Raw genomic sequence first — 15,281 nt, forward strand, 5'->3', positions numbered from 1 at the left:
AACCAATAAGCCCACACAACTGGGAGTTTTGCATGACATATTTCTTGAGCAATCATCTACGGAAAAGGTCCTTTCACATTATTTCAGGATAAAAAAAAACGAAATCCTCTCTTTCAATTTGCAAGATGAGATTGGACCACTACATTAAATTATGTTTAACTAACCTAAGTAAGTATGTATGTTAAGTAACCATTGCTGTCCTTCATGCTACCCTCAGAGATTAAGACATTGACAACAACTGTGTGAATGGAGTTCATTTCCAACTTGTTACAGCCTGCGTGGCCCCAGGAGGAAGAAAAAACAACTTATCTCCAAATGCCAAAAAACACTTCTTCTGCATCAGCCTTTCTGGCTGGATTGCTGTAAACGGGATCAGGCCTGCCCCAGTTCAGATCCTTCATCATGACGAATGGCGCTATTGATCACCAACCATGCAGGCCGTGCCACAGGTTCATTTTCATTCATTCTTCATATCTATTATTTTCTGTTTCTCGATCCAGAGTATATCCTCTTTCTGTTTTCCTCCCCTACAGTTGCTGAACAGAGCTAAAGCAGACTTGACCTCTGAGATTAACTTCTTAGACATTAAAGCTTGATAATTTAGAAGGCTTTGGGGTGATTATAATAAAACGTTAAACTGCTGATTTAATTTTCCTGTGATGCCTCACACTTTTTATTCATTTTATTTGTGTGCCGCAGGTACTTGTGCACAGTGGAGGTATGCAAGTGTGTAGCCAAAAGCGTGCGCATGGGTGCTATGGGGAGCTCAGTACGAAGAAAAAGCAATAAACTATAGGGCAAAAACAATTATATTAATCCATCTTAATATCCCTTTCCATCACACACACGGTCACAAACAAACACAAACACACACCATGCACATCTGTGAGCTCATCAGTGCAGCGGTTGATTTGGTTTGCGCAAAGCGCACGGATTACAGCCATCCCTCCTAATCTGTGGTCGTGATGAAGATGAGTCTTAAAGATCTCAGCTCCTGGTTCACTACGCACTGCTGGAATGAGGTCAGTCAGCTGGCCAGCGATGCCTCTTCGAATTGTTATTTCCTGTGTTTCCATGATTCACATTCTTCGGACAATGTAAAAATTTGATTTTTCTGCGATCAAATCGCATTGAAGTTGACCATCTTTCAATCTACACTCGGTCGTCTATGATGGACAAAATAACAAAGACAGCCATGAAATAGAATACAACAGCACGAGGTGGACAATCATTTCATCACAACACAATCATTTCATCACAATGTCAAATGTTCCTATGGACATTTATGCCTCATTGCCATATACTCTACATGCACGTCTCGTCTCTCGTGTAGCTTTGACTCCGCCTTGCTCTTAAACCCTGTGGCTGCATCAATTAGAAAAACAACACATGACCTTATTTCTGACTCTCCTTTTAGAAAAAGTATGTCATGCGTCCGCGTGGCCATCCGGCGTAAATAACCTATGGGCCATGTGGGACGGATGGAGAATATGGGACATGCTAGTGAAGACAGAACGTCTACACCTGAAGAGACTCGCAGCCCTGCGGACATGGTCTCAGAAAAATGAGAGATTTGCAGTCTGACAGGATGTGTCCAAAGTGCCCTTCCAGCCGCTGAGACATCCCCTTTTTTTATAAACACGTTCAGCAAATGGTGCTACATTATAACTACAGCGCTGAGAGAGAGCAAAGACGGAGAGACAGCTGGCCGTGCTCAGCAGCAGCGGATGTGTCACTTCCCTAAAAAGGTCAAAGTAAAAAACAAAGAAAACAACGCAGAGAAAGATAAATAAGAACACGGCATGTCACCATAAGAGATGATGGTTATGGATGTAAAAGTGCACAAATTCCCAAACACCTTTCTGCTTTTGTAATCGTCATTCTTCTACCGCCTAATGAGTGAAGCAGGTATCCATCGGCACTAATAAAACTAATGCTGGCTCGATGCCATAATGGGTAGTAATTGCCAGTAATTGCCAATAATTACAGTTAAGCATCTCCCTTGGGCTTGTTATGAAAATGTTGACAATGTTAATACTTAATTGATGAGTCAAATGATGAACTATGGGAGCAGATGCATGCCAAACCTATAAAACAGCACACAAAACACATTCGTAAAGAGTCTCAGCAGCCATTTCTTGATGAAGGCGGTGTTGCTGAGAGTAACACACACCAACAAATGTGTGCATCTAGTTAATTATCTGCATCGCCGGATTGGAAAGTGTGAATGGAGGTTATTCCCTCATAATCATGAGTGTATCTTAGCGGCACGTAAATACAGATGCATTATGTTTAAAGAATCATTGCATATTTCTAAAAACATCTGTTCTATACCATTATTCATGGTGTGTTTGTGTTGCATACACAAGTGCACAAACACAAACATTTAAACAGCATGTGTTGTTGAAGCCAATTATATTCAAACTAATTAACTAATTATATTGAAGGCAAATGTTTAAATTGGTGGCTTTGTACGCGTGTGTGTGTGTAAGGAAAATATCCAGCGATAAATCTGTACCATGAGCCGAATGTCATCATCCTACTTGGTCTGTGAAGTCCTGCGGCACAAAGAGGCATCCGAGAGGAGGAGGAGGGGGAGAGAAGACAGGTCTAGCGGGATGAGGGCCATGATCAAACGATTCAGACTCATAAATCCACTGCCATTATTCCGCCGAACGCTATAAACATTCACACATTCTGTCACCCCCACACACACACACACACACACACAGGCAAAAAACAATCCACAATGTTGTGTTGTCCCTTTGGCGTCGTAAACCCACATCATACTGCTCAGAACGGAAACATGGTGCAACTCGTTCACAGCATGAAGGAGGAGCAACTGCGCTGACCACATTAGAAACTTGAGGGCTGTTGGACAGCCAGGTTTGAGTGAGAGCCACTACACTTAATGAACACGAAAGTGAATTCAGGCAGGTTTAGACTCCATTACATGCCTTTCCACAGCTCCTCCCCTCACACACCTCCCCTCGGTTTGTCTCGCCTCAAACGTCCCGTCTCCCTCCAACTCCATCCCTGTAAGCCGGTGGCATAAACACATCAGACAAGCTTCCTTCAGAGTCGTCGGTCGCAGCGGCAAGGGGGAGAATGCAAATTGTTATCCAGCGTTTTACCCATCCTCTCTTCCTTCGTTCCTCCTCGTCCCTCCTCCTCCTCAGTCTCTCCACAGTTGGTCATGGACGCATTTTATACTTTGATTTTCTGCAAGCTTTACTTCATCGCATTGCCTTTCCAAGAGACATGGAGGGAAAACCGCTTACATACCCACGACTTACACGTAGACAACACACACACACACACACACACACACACAGTTATCTGGTTGCCAGATTTGCCGGTGGCGCCGAGTACAACCCAATCAAAACTCAGCCGGAAGCTGTGACAATGCAGAACGGATGGACATAAAGAAAAGGGGAGGGTGGGGTGAGAACTTCTCTCAGAACTTGGGCTTTCTCCGTAGTTACATTTGCAAGCGAGGGACGGTGGCCTTTTGATGAGCCGACAGAGGAAAACCGAGGGGGGGGGGGGGCTCACCTTTCCTCCTCCTTCAGTTCGTGATTTTAGCATTTTGTTGCCGTCGTAAAGAGGCTCGCATTGTTGCACCAATGAGTATCAGCGCCCTTCACTCACTGCAGAAAGTGGAACGGAAAGGTCAAATGTCCATCACACTATCAAGCCAGCACTTATATGCCTCGTGCTATCTTTCAAGCCAAGCGCAGCACTGAGGATAATTTCTGTGGCGGCGGGGCCGGGGGAGCTCAGTTGACAAATCATGTTGCCATGGGAACCCAGTTAGTCGCGTGGGCGACAGGTATAAGGATGTTGTGTGTCGTTGTAATGGGAGGATTTTATCGGTCCTCCCTCTCAAGCAAGAATGCCCGATTGAGAAATGAAACAATGTATATAAAACATATTTGTAAGGGACAATATCGTCGACCGTTTTCCTGGAAAGTTTAATTACAATCAAAAATCAATAGTCGTCCGTCCTAAACAGAACAACAAATGAAACGCGTTCTTATTCCAAGGAGAGCAACTAACTTCTCTCCAGCGCTTGGCAAAAGCTGGGGCGCTGGCTCCGAGTCAATCGCCGCATTCACACAGGCACAGGCCAGTCCAAATCCCATCGACAGAAGAAAAGGGAAAAGAAACAAGAGAACGGCAACATCCCAAACTCAAAAGGGAGTAGCACACAGAGAGGAGAATAACACGGGACCCCAGCACAAGCCTCGTTAATTCTCGCTGTAACATCCAGCATTATGCTGCTAGACTATGATATATCCATAGGGAGTGAGGGGGCAGGGGGGCGACAGGAGTCGGTGGGGTGGTATTACAGTAAAAGCAGATCCTCCCCCTAACCCACTGCCTTCTGGCTGTAGCGCAGCAGGGGTCCTCCCTGAGCCCGCTGTCTCACAATTACTGTGGCAACACTGCATACTGATGCCCCCTGACACCCGGGAGCAGACAGGAAGTGAGCGACAGAGGGGGAGAGCGGTGAGACATGTCATTAACTTTAAATCCTCTCGTCGTCTCAATGGAGGATACTTCCTGCAAGGAAACGATAAGCTGCTGTAAAAGTATAGTAATCAAACAGAAATCATATCCTCGGTATATTTTACAGCCGATACTACTCAAGGAGGCCGTTCCTACAGGCCGGCCTGAAAACAGTCATAGCAGCACTGTACATCAGTAAATAACAGCAACAATACATTTTGCGCTGCAATTTTTAGTATTGGTCGGATTTTTTTTTTTTTTTTTTTCCCCCGCAGCAAAACCTTCCGACAACCTAATAAAAGATCTGTAAACGCACGTACAAGAGGACACGTCGGTGTGCTTTTCTTATCATTTTTGAAAAAGGGAGAGGTGGTGCTTTGAGTGCTCACAACCTCTAACCCGTCTCACTGCACCTAGCGCCTTAAGCACTTAACCGCCTTTCAAGTTGAAACAAGTCCCACTTTTCTGAAAGCGCTGCTCATCGATGTCACTCCAGAGTTCGTACAAACAAGGTTAGCGCTGCGATTGAACCGGGGGACTGGGGGGGGGGGGGGGCTTGTCAAGAGGTTCCATGCAAGGGTCAACACACTGAGGCGAGCTTATGTTACTTCATGTCGACGGCATTGCGAACCCTCCGACTCGGATTTAGACTCTTGAGTTGCACATTCCGATTGAATTACCTTTGCGTTTTTGAGTGATTGATTTTTTTATTGTTTTTTTTTCAATGCAGTGTTCAACATTTCGGCTGCACTTTATGTACAGGATATTTTATACTAAATACTATATTGAAAAGTAGCTATCTTGACATTTGTGTGTTCGAAATCCAATAAACATACTTAGAAAATAATAAAAGAACTGTGCTTATAAAAAAAAAAAGGGTTGAGAAAAAAAGCCCACAGCCTCAACAGAGTCACTGAGGTATAGATGACAATCAATTATTCTTTTTTTAAAGACAATAATAATGTCAATTGTAGGATACATGATGAATATTAAGAGTGTTGAGGTATCGTCTGACATGGATGAAGCAAACATGTGCACACAACATGCGTACTTAAACATGCGTGCCCATGCCTCTTTGTGATAGATGGGTTGAAAACGGAATTAGGCTCCTAATCCTTGCGTGGACTTAAGGCGTCGCGCGCAGAAACAAATGAAAAGGGGAGAGAGCGGGTGAGGGGGGACGGGGGGCTGGAGCGTCTGCAATTTTCTCATCATTTCATGGATCTGAAATAAAAACTAATTTACTTGCTTGTCATGCTCGGCTTGGCACACATCAACATAAGAGCCAATATGCCACAGCGTGTCACCTGCCGCTGCATCAAAGAGACGTTTATATACGAGGCTCACGACTTCATATGAAACAGACCTGGGAGGAACGCTTAGCAGGGTCTTATCAAAAGGAGCCGTCTGGAAAACCCCGCTGGTATGTTGGGGGGGGGACATCAACGGCCCATGTCGCCTTCTCCATTCGTGTCCTGCATCATAGGTCATCTCAATGGTCAGGATTATTTTTTATCTTTTTTTCTTTGGCCCAACCCCCCCCCCCCCAACACACACACACACACACACACACACACACACATATAAAGTTATGTGCTTGTCAGCTTACAGAAAGGCAGAAAGACATGGAGCCGGAGAGCCCGGGGCAGAAAGTCAGTGAAAGAGAAAGAGGACTGAGAAAAAAAAAGAAAAAAAAAAGATGAAAGGAAGCATACGAGAGGGCTGGAGGCAGAAAATAAAAGCGGCGCGATTGCGATATAGAACAATGTACCAAGTATCGAACCCCATTATATATTTTTTTTAAAAAGGCACGTGATGGCTTAATGGGAGTGAGGCTGCCGGGCCGAAAAATTTTAAAAAAGCAAGGTGTTCTGAATGGCAGCGAGGCAAAATGTGTGTGGACGGAGACGTCACGCATACGCAGAGTAAACTATTCAGAGGAGAAGAAAGGTGCTCATTAAATTGGATGCTGAGATGAGTATTGATTTCTGCCCAAAGAAATCACAACGCCTATTGTTTGGAGATCCTCACTCTCTGCTGTCATTGCCGCAGCAAACATCAATATGCAGCACCGTGGTGCATTACCAAAGGGTTAATTACGTACTTGTAAGCAATTACTCTCTTAATGTAGCAGAGAATCCTTCCCCCCCAAAATGGAATTTAATGCAAAACCATCTTGCAGTCGGTCAGTCGGTAGGACTGAAATGTCAATTAAAAATATAAATCGACTTTGAACCTCACATTGCACACCAAGTTTGAAGTCTGCTCTAAGGTCAAGTCCTCAGAGACAAGATAACAAAGACGGGGGTCTGGCGGGGCACGTAAAGGTCAAAAGATAACAGTAACAGAATTCAACACAAAGTGGAGCTCCAGTTAATAAGCTCTCATCCTAAACAAAAACAGACACCAACGCACTCCAAATGCAGTTGGGTTGCACCTGCCAGAAAATACATATTAGATGTTGTGCTCGCCCTGCAAGCATTGTCATAGAGCCATCCGGGAAAATGGGGGACTGATTATGGTGGGAAGAACAGTTGGTGACTCGGAAACACAATTTGCATCTTCTCGGTGGTGCTTGGTGGCACGGGAGAGGAGGGGGTCTAATTGGGCACTAGCCAGCATCTGGTAGTCCTGTCACAGCCCAGAGGGGTTTAAGCGTGTGTGTGTGTGTGTGTATGTAGTGAGACAAAAAAAAGAAAAAAGGGGGGGTGGGACATGGAGTGATAAAGCGAGCAGCAGAAAGAGAATGAGAACAAACAGAGAGCTCCATTCAGGTCCAATCCACAGACGCATCATTCAGTCTGACATGACGATACATCTGAGACCCAAGTATTCATACAGGGCCTCACCAGGCCAATCACAGATGCATCATTCACACTCTTTCTGACACACACACACACATCTGCAGAGTCTTGACTATGGAGTATCTTCCCAATTCATATTCATTCAGAGCCCCCCCCCCCCCCCCCCCCCTCCCTCCCCAGTGACATGAACACATTGCAAAGATGTTCTATGGAGCTTATTCTTTTAAGTGCCGCCGCCCCCAAAATTTAACAAATGCCTTTACCGCCAAGGTCGGAGTGAGAGTTTATCCATTAGCGAGCCATAATATTGACAGGGCCCCGCTCTCCGGGTCCAAGTTCCAGCCTTGCAGCCGTAACATTGACCAACAGACAAGAGGTAGTATGTCAACGTGAGGTGCTTACAGGCCGATAAAGGCTGCTGTTCTATTTCCTACAGGAAGGTCTTGATGGACAGCACAGAGGGAGAAAGAGAGAGGGAGAGAGGATTGGAAGTGAGACCGAGGAATGCCAAGTGTTCTTATAGCGTGTAAGAGTTCAGAACTAGGCTGGAATTTGGTGAAAGGACAAGGAGGCAAGACACGGATGAGATAGGGTTATCAAACTGCCCGGGGACTAAATGTCTTCCCCTGGAGACCTTGACAGCAACACACACACACACACACACACACACACACACACACACACACACACACACACACACAAATTGGAACACCGTGAAATTCAGTGGGGCTGGCCGGCCTGGCAAAAGTCACGCAGTCACGAAGATGAGCACCCTGTGAGGTATCGATTTCCCTTTTACTTCACAACTGCAAGCAACACACAGTTAAACATCTAGATGAGAGAAGAATTACCCACACATCACTCAGCAGCACCTAATGAGTTTTTTTAAGAGTTCGTTTTCAGTTCCGTGTCAGATTGACCAAAAAAAAAAGGCATTGTTACCGATTGTTAATAGTTAACAATAATGGTTTTGATTTATTATCCAAAATGCACACACATAACTGAATTAATGCCTGAGAACCCTTGCTATATGGGAACTATCCATTGTACCAGACTGTGAAGACACACTGCCCCTTATGGTTCTTCCAGGACATAGCCTCGTCCCTTCAGCCACGTTCTGTTCAGCGTGCACCGAACACAACCGTGTAATCCTTTGGAGAATAAACCACACAGTTGAAAATGTAAAGACATCCGTTGCAGGATCGATAACACAATGGTGAACATTAAGAGTTAAAAGTAAGGAGCGCTCGGATGGGCTGATGCTCAATTGATGCATCGAATCTGGAGGTGGATGGAGGGGAGGAAGAAGCCGGCATAGGGGCTCAGAGTACCCGGTGTGACCGCTGTGCCGGGGATCTGCATTTTGCATAGGCTCGAGCAGCTGTTTTCGGCACATGAGGTGCAACGGAGGGTGGGAGGAGGGGAGGGGAGGTGAGGAAAGGAAAGGAGGGTGTCGGGGGGGGGGACAGGAGGCGGCGGGGGGTCTTTGGTGCAGGACAGAGACAAAGTGATGACTCCATAAGTGGCATTTGGATCGAGCATTCGCACTTCACGGGTGAAACTATGGCACATGCTGAGGAGCCTGCACTTTTTCTTTCCTTGATCAAGTGAGTAGCAAAAAAAAAAACAGAAATCAACTCAAGGTCCCAACTAACTCTCCCATTTAAGCAGAAATGACACAGATTCCAGAGAATGACACGCTGTGCCAAAAAGGCGTTGATCAGCCTTGTGTGCGTTGACCAGAACGTAAGGTCACGTCTGCACAACAAATGAACTGTTTGAAGACAGTGTTGACGGGAACACTATCTCAAGCGTCCATCATCATCCCTCATCGATGTCTCCTGGCTCACCCTGCGAGGTACGACTCCCAACACAACTGTGCGGACCGAACAAGAGGAGGCCGAGCCCAGGGAATGTTTATCCAAATACCTAGAAAATCATTTTAAAAAGTCCCCATGGTGTGTTGAATATTTCTTTACTACTGTGGAGTAAATTACACGAAGGATATGACCCACAGGGATTCTATAATTAGAAGTGGCTTGCCTCGCATACCACAGAGAGTTAGACATTACAGTGCAACATTTTCTGGTAACTTGAGCGTCTCTAAAGTGATGTCCTCTCCGTGTGGGCCACATTGGTCCAGTTCACCCCAGTGAGTAACCACAGGGAGGGAATGCACGTTATCACAAAACATAGTCGACACAACTCTCATAATGGTGAACATTACAAATACCTATATAGACATACACTGGCATGGACATTATCTATATATCAAAAAGGAAAATATACGGCCAAATATTCCATGTTTTCAAACCCTGATGTCATAAAGAACGAGTTTGAAACAGGCGTGCGATGCTTGAATAGTTTCGGTCTACAAAGAGTCATCCCAAGTGGATCTCCACGTGATGCAGGACAAGCCTTAAAGCGCGTATTAAAGAACTTTCTTTCCTTAACTTTCCTTCTATAACTCACAATGTTTTTTAAACGGGTCACAAAATTACACTCGCCACGCATCCTGACAAGACCGGGAGGAGCACCGCGTACATTTTGCCCATTTTCCACGATGTAGAGCCGAGACACGATCTGAAATCACCCTCGCAGTCCACTCGGGGCTGGTCCTCCGCACCGGGCTTATCCCCGAAGCCACTGCGGAAATCCGACGCGGAATCACAGACACATTATTCTGTCTTTAACCTTCACAGTTTACGCTGCAAGAAGAACCAGCACAACCCGGGTATGCAGCCCGCTCTCTCCCTCTCTCTCTCTCTCTCTCTCTCTCCCAGGCTTATAGTGAAGGGCATGGATGATATAGAGCAGCATGTCAATGACGGGTCCCAAGTTAAGATAAATAGAAGGTCATTAAAATGCTCCGCAATTCTGCTCTTTTTAAGCCTCCGATCCAAATGGGCAGGCTGGGCAGGAAACCCGCCCGAGCGCCGGAGAGCGCAGAGCGGGCAGAGCGCGCATGGCGCAGCTAGAACAGGTGCAACACGCCTCCCGTCACCTGGCTGGTGCAGTGGCAACCCTTCACACACGCACAAAAACCCAGAAGCTTTTGCCCCCCCACCACCACCACCACCACCCCCCCTCCCGTGTCTGTCTGTGGGAACGAATTCCGTGAAAAAGCTCATTTCCTTACCTGTAATCTTCGCAGATATCACTTCACAGCCGCAGCCGCAGCGACACTGCGGATAAGAGGCACGTCCAGAGAGGAGCGTTCCCCCCAAACTCCGTTCACTCTCACCCCCACCCACCCCCTTAAAAAAAAAGAAGATAAAAAGAGAGAAACGCTTAGAATAATGTTATATCCTTGATCAAACGGCTTGTCCGCTTTTAAATCCCGAGTGAGAGGTGGAGTTTAGAAGGCGATCCCTGCACAGGCGAAAGACATAGCGGCAGACCTCCAGCCCCGCGTCCCCGATCAGCAGCACCTCGCTACGCCGCTCCGAGCGCTCTGAGACCGGCCAACCGCGCCTCCCATTCCCCGGCGAGGGCGCACTCTGTACGCCGCTGCAAAAAGCCGCTGCGCCGCGCGGGCTTCCCGCTGGAGGCTGTGCGTGTTCGCGCGTGCACGTGCGAGTGTGCGCGTTGGGTCGAGAGCGCGTGTGTGCATAGATGTGACTCCGTGCGGTGCTCCTGCTCAACTGAGCCGCCGAGGGTGCTGCAGCGGAGTGAGAGTGGGAGAGAGGGGGATAGAGCGCGCGGGAGGGACGACGAGGGGGGGCGGCGGAGGGAGGGAGCGAGAGAGAGAGAGAGAGAGAGAGAGAAGGATGCTGCAACATCCTGCGTTTGGGTTTAATTTTTGGTCTTTGGCAAAACACCTAAATAGGCTCGGAGCGCATTACTGGGCAATAAAACCCCGCGTTAACATAATCGCGTGTATTATCTATGTCGTCCAAAAGGCGGGGACGCAATGACTTTAGATCTCTGGAGCACTTTTAAAAGAAGTTGATTTTCAAGATAAATTGCTGCGCCCCTTTGGTGGATGCGTTTCACCGAAAAGAAAACAAGAAGATGACAGATAGGAGCTCAAAAAGAGCGCGTGCTTTTGGTGAAGGAGCATTCGTCCCGTTGAGAATGGGATTTGGCAATGCCAAAAGGGGGAATTTACACAAATGAGCTACAATGCAGGGTGGAGATGATCAGATCATAGGATTTGAATATCTAATCGCAGGATCATTTAAAGATGGAGATCGGGCAACAGAGGAACACAATTACGACACTTGCACAGTTGTAAGGGATTTAGCTTTGATTAACTTTTAACATGCTTTGGGGGGTCTATTCCCCACCCCTGCCATATTTTAAGCAATTAATATTCCAAACAGGCCTAATTAGGTAATATTTTCTTTTAACGAAGTAAGCCAGTAGGGAGTAAATAGCGCTCTCCTGATCTACCATTAAAAAAATAATCCATCAAGGTCGACCTAATATTGCGCAATATTCCTTTCATGTTGAAAAATGAATGTGAAGCACTTGAGTCGGTGATGGGCTGTGCGGTTGGGAGAAAGAAGGGGATGATGGGGGGTCGGGGGGGGCAGCAAAAGACTCAAAGAAAACAACTGCAACTTTGTAAAAAAAAAATGTTTCACGCGCCCCCTGAACGTTTATCCTGAATCCCTCAGGGGAAGCAGCCTGCGCTCCGGGGCGGTTTCGGAGGGGAGGGAGAGTGTGTCCCTGCTGCAGCATCCTAATCCCCCTTCCAGAAGGGGTTCCTCGCTGTGAAACACTGCCTCAGAGCCCCACCTACAGGCCAGATCAACTTCACAGCCAGCGAGGAACACAAGCCCGGACGAGACGACGATTCGGTGCAGTGCAAAACGTTTACACTTAGAATAAACCACCGTAAACACATTTTATGCGACAGAAATACACAAAACGAGGCCGAAACGTGACGTCAGAGGCAGAAAAGGTGACACAGTGAGCCGCCGCCTCTGAACCAACGGTGTGTGCAGCGTGATGGAAGCTGGTAGAGCTTCCAGAAACAATACGGGAACGGAGGTCATTCTATGCGGTTTGACGTTAAGGTCGTCGGTCTTTTCAGGGGGGAGGGAGGAAGACGCTATATATTTTTCGACATGTACAAAAATAAAGGGGCGAAAAAAACGCCAGCGTTTACATTGCGCGCGAGCTTACTTTAGGGCAAATGGCGATAAAGTTTGCTTGCATGGGCATCTGAAAACAACTAACTTCTTACTTACCTGGAAAATGTACCACAGCTGCCGGTCAAAGAAGTAAAAGCCTTTGTTGAAATGCATGTTCAACACTAATTTAGACTTAAGTAAGTTGACAGTATTAACGTGTAAGGGAATTTATCATTGTAAACAAACGGACAGGTGGGCACACGTGAACCCAATCAACGCCATTTTGGAGTCACGTGACAGATCTCACCCACCTGCCTACCCTGTCTTCCCTGACTGAATCCACTGCAAAAGTGACGTAAACTGTCAAATGTTTGCGCATTACAGATAGCCGATAATTAGCTACAGTAAATTTGTGGCTATGGTTTGTGAAAGAGCTTTTATTCAGGCGCACATCAGACCGGGATATTAAATAGTTGTTTCTTTGTATACTAATTCCCAGGAGATTCCGCCTGGTATCTTTTGAGGCTTCGGGGACATCTGCTTGAATTTAAATAAAGGTCCATGGGTTCGAAGTGATCAAATAATGGACTGAGGGGATTGTTTTGTAAACAAACAAAAACAAACAAAGGTATACAAATCCAATGTCACCTCTGAAGAAGACTGACCCTTGTAAATCAATGTGCACAATAAATCAACATTAGCTGTGTGTTTGGGGTTGTCCCCCCCTTTGCCCAAATTACGATCCGACAGGCCATTGATTTCTATATGTGTCCAATATGTGTTCATTCATTACACTTTGGTCCTTGAGAAATACTTTGCAAATATCTCGTGGAGACATGTGAAGGATGAAAGTGCATTGCCATCAGCAAGCTATTGGTGTTCATTTAATTATTACACACAGTCTGTGGATCTCAGATCAGATAGCTTTCAAAGCACAGCAAATCAATAGTGCTGCAATCTACAGTGACAATAGTTGTTCTATAAGGGTCAGGATTGCACGACCTTATCAAATGAATGTTAAGGTCATTGACTTTCCAATGCTTGGACCAAATGATAATGGGTTGATTTAATTATGCTTTATCATAGGATGTGCATCCTATCGTTGTGCTACGTGTGCATGAATTAATTCAAGGATGAACCAGTATGTTGTGAAAATATAATTGTATTATTAAACATACACTTGTTTCAAACATATTGACCAGATAAGTAGAAAATGGACATGCAGGTCACGCATGCATTAAAGATAAGCATTTGTATATTTTGTATTGTTCTCTATATAATATGTTGCTTTATAGTCATACAATACCAAAAACATGGGGTTTGTTCCACAGCTAAACAAGCAATATAACCATTATGTTCCAGAGTTATCAGTCATATGATACAATTTTTCTCGGCAGATTGGGTGCCAATTTGTATTTTGAGCATTTTAAAAATTTAAATCGGCTAAGAAGTTGGGCACCAAAGTTCATCCCTCATCCCCAACATCCATGAGTAGCTGTTTTGTTATGTTTTTGTATGGCAAAAGATGAACTTGTGTAGGGAGAAATGGACAAGACCTGTATGGTTATTGTTATATAACGATTTTAAAGTAGAGTTTTAAATGTTAGCTCGCGAAAGGTTCAGTAAATGTGTTTGTGCTGTGCGGAAGCCTTCGTAGGAGAGGAGGAGGCTGCCTGGGTGCTCGGCTCTTTATTGAAATGTGCTGACCAATCCAACTGCCCCATTTGTCTTCCAAATGAGATGATGACTTATGGAGGCAACATGAATAGCTTTGATGAAGCCTCCTTTTTTAATGCAGTCAAGTGGGTTGGAGGGATGTGCGTGTGCGTGCGTGCAAGTGTGTGTGTGTGTCTGTGTGGACCCTATTGACAGCTGGCACAGTGTCATTTCAGCAACTCTCTTCATCTTGCCGAAAACCGTGCGTGCGTGCGTGTGTGTGGCTACACATAAGCCTGCATTGCGTCCCTGTGTCATTTTGAACTCAGTGAACCCCTTAAAACACAGCTGTACATTGTTTATCTTAAGCCTATGGGGGGAACGCAGATCACCCCACAGTGTTACAATGTTCCCGTGGGTCTTCCCCTTTCCCCTGCCAGCCCCAACACACACACACACACACACACACACACACACACACACACACACACACACACACACACACACACACACACACACATGCACTGTATTACCCACATAATAGACATTCATCACACATCTGTCACTGAAAAGCCCTCAATGCAGAAGGCTGCTGAACCCCGTGTACAAACCGTGTATGTAGCGGCTTTATGGTCAATTTACAGCTCATTTCTCTCCTCGAGGTGATGATATGAATGAGCTGTCAGTTGTGATTTAGTATGTCCATCTTCATAAAAGTGGACGTCCTTTCCCTTCACTCTCTCGAAGACGCAATTCCTCCCGGTTTGAAATCACTGAAACACTGGACACGTCGGCCTCCTCCACGATACTTCATTTTCACAGAAAATCTATTAGCATGTCGCTCGAGCTAATGAAGTTTTATGCGCTGTATGGACATAATGAATGACACACTGATATCCCATTGATTTGGATTGTGAATAGGTTTTCAATTTTCTGTCTAGTTTGTGGCCTACTGGATAGTAAATTATATTGAAGCTGACATTTCTGCATATCGTGTTTGTGTGTGTGTGGGGGTGTGTAAGGGTGAGTGCGTGGGGGTGGATGGACGGGCGTGTTGGATATGTCACTCAGGCATATAATTAGTTAGTTTGCATATTGATGACTTACCGGTTTTTGTGTAAATATGTGTTTCAGTTATTTTTCCATCATCTCGCGTGTGTGTGCTTATCCATCCGTGTACCATCTCCATCAGCCTCCCCATCAAGCCAGCAGCTGCCTGTCTGTCTGT

The 15,281-nt window shown here is 45.8% G+C and overlaps 1 protein-coding gene across 1 annotated transcript in view; it reads right to left on the reverse strand.

The window, feature by feature from the left end:
• Window positions 1–11,002, reverse strand: part of plxna4 (plexin A4) — a 198,880-nt gene extending 187,878 nt beyond the window's left edge. Inside the window, exon 1 of the mRNA XM_040175345.2 lies at window positions 10,456–11,002. The gene's annotated coding sequence lies outside the window, so the exon portion shown is untranslated. The remainder of the gene's footprint in view (window positions 1–10,455) is intronic.
• Window positions 11,003–15,281: the final 4,279 nt, after the last annotated feature.

This window comes from Gasterosteus aculeatus, chromosome 4 (assembly GCF_964276395.1).
Source record: "Gasterosteus aculeatus chromosome 4, fGasAcu3.hap1.1, whole genome shotgun sequence".
Lineage (NCBI taxonomy): Eukaryota > Metazoa > Chordata > Actinopteri > Perciformes > Gasterosteidae > Gasterosteus > Gasterosteus aculeatus.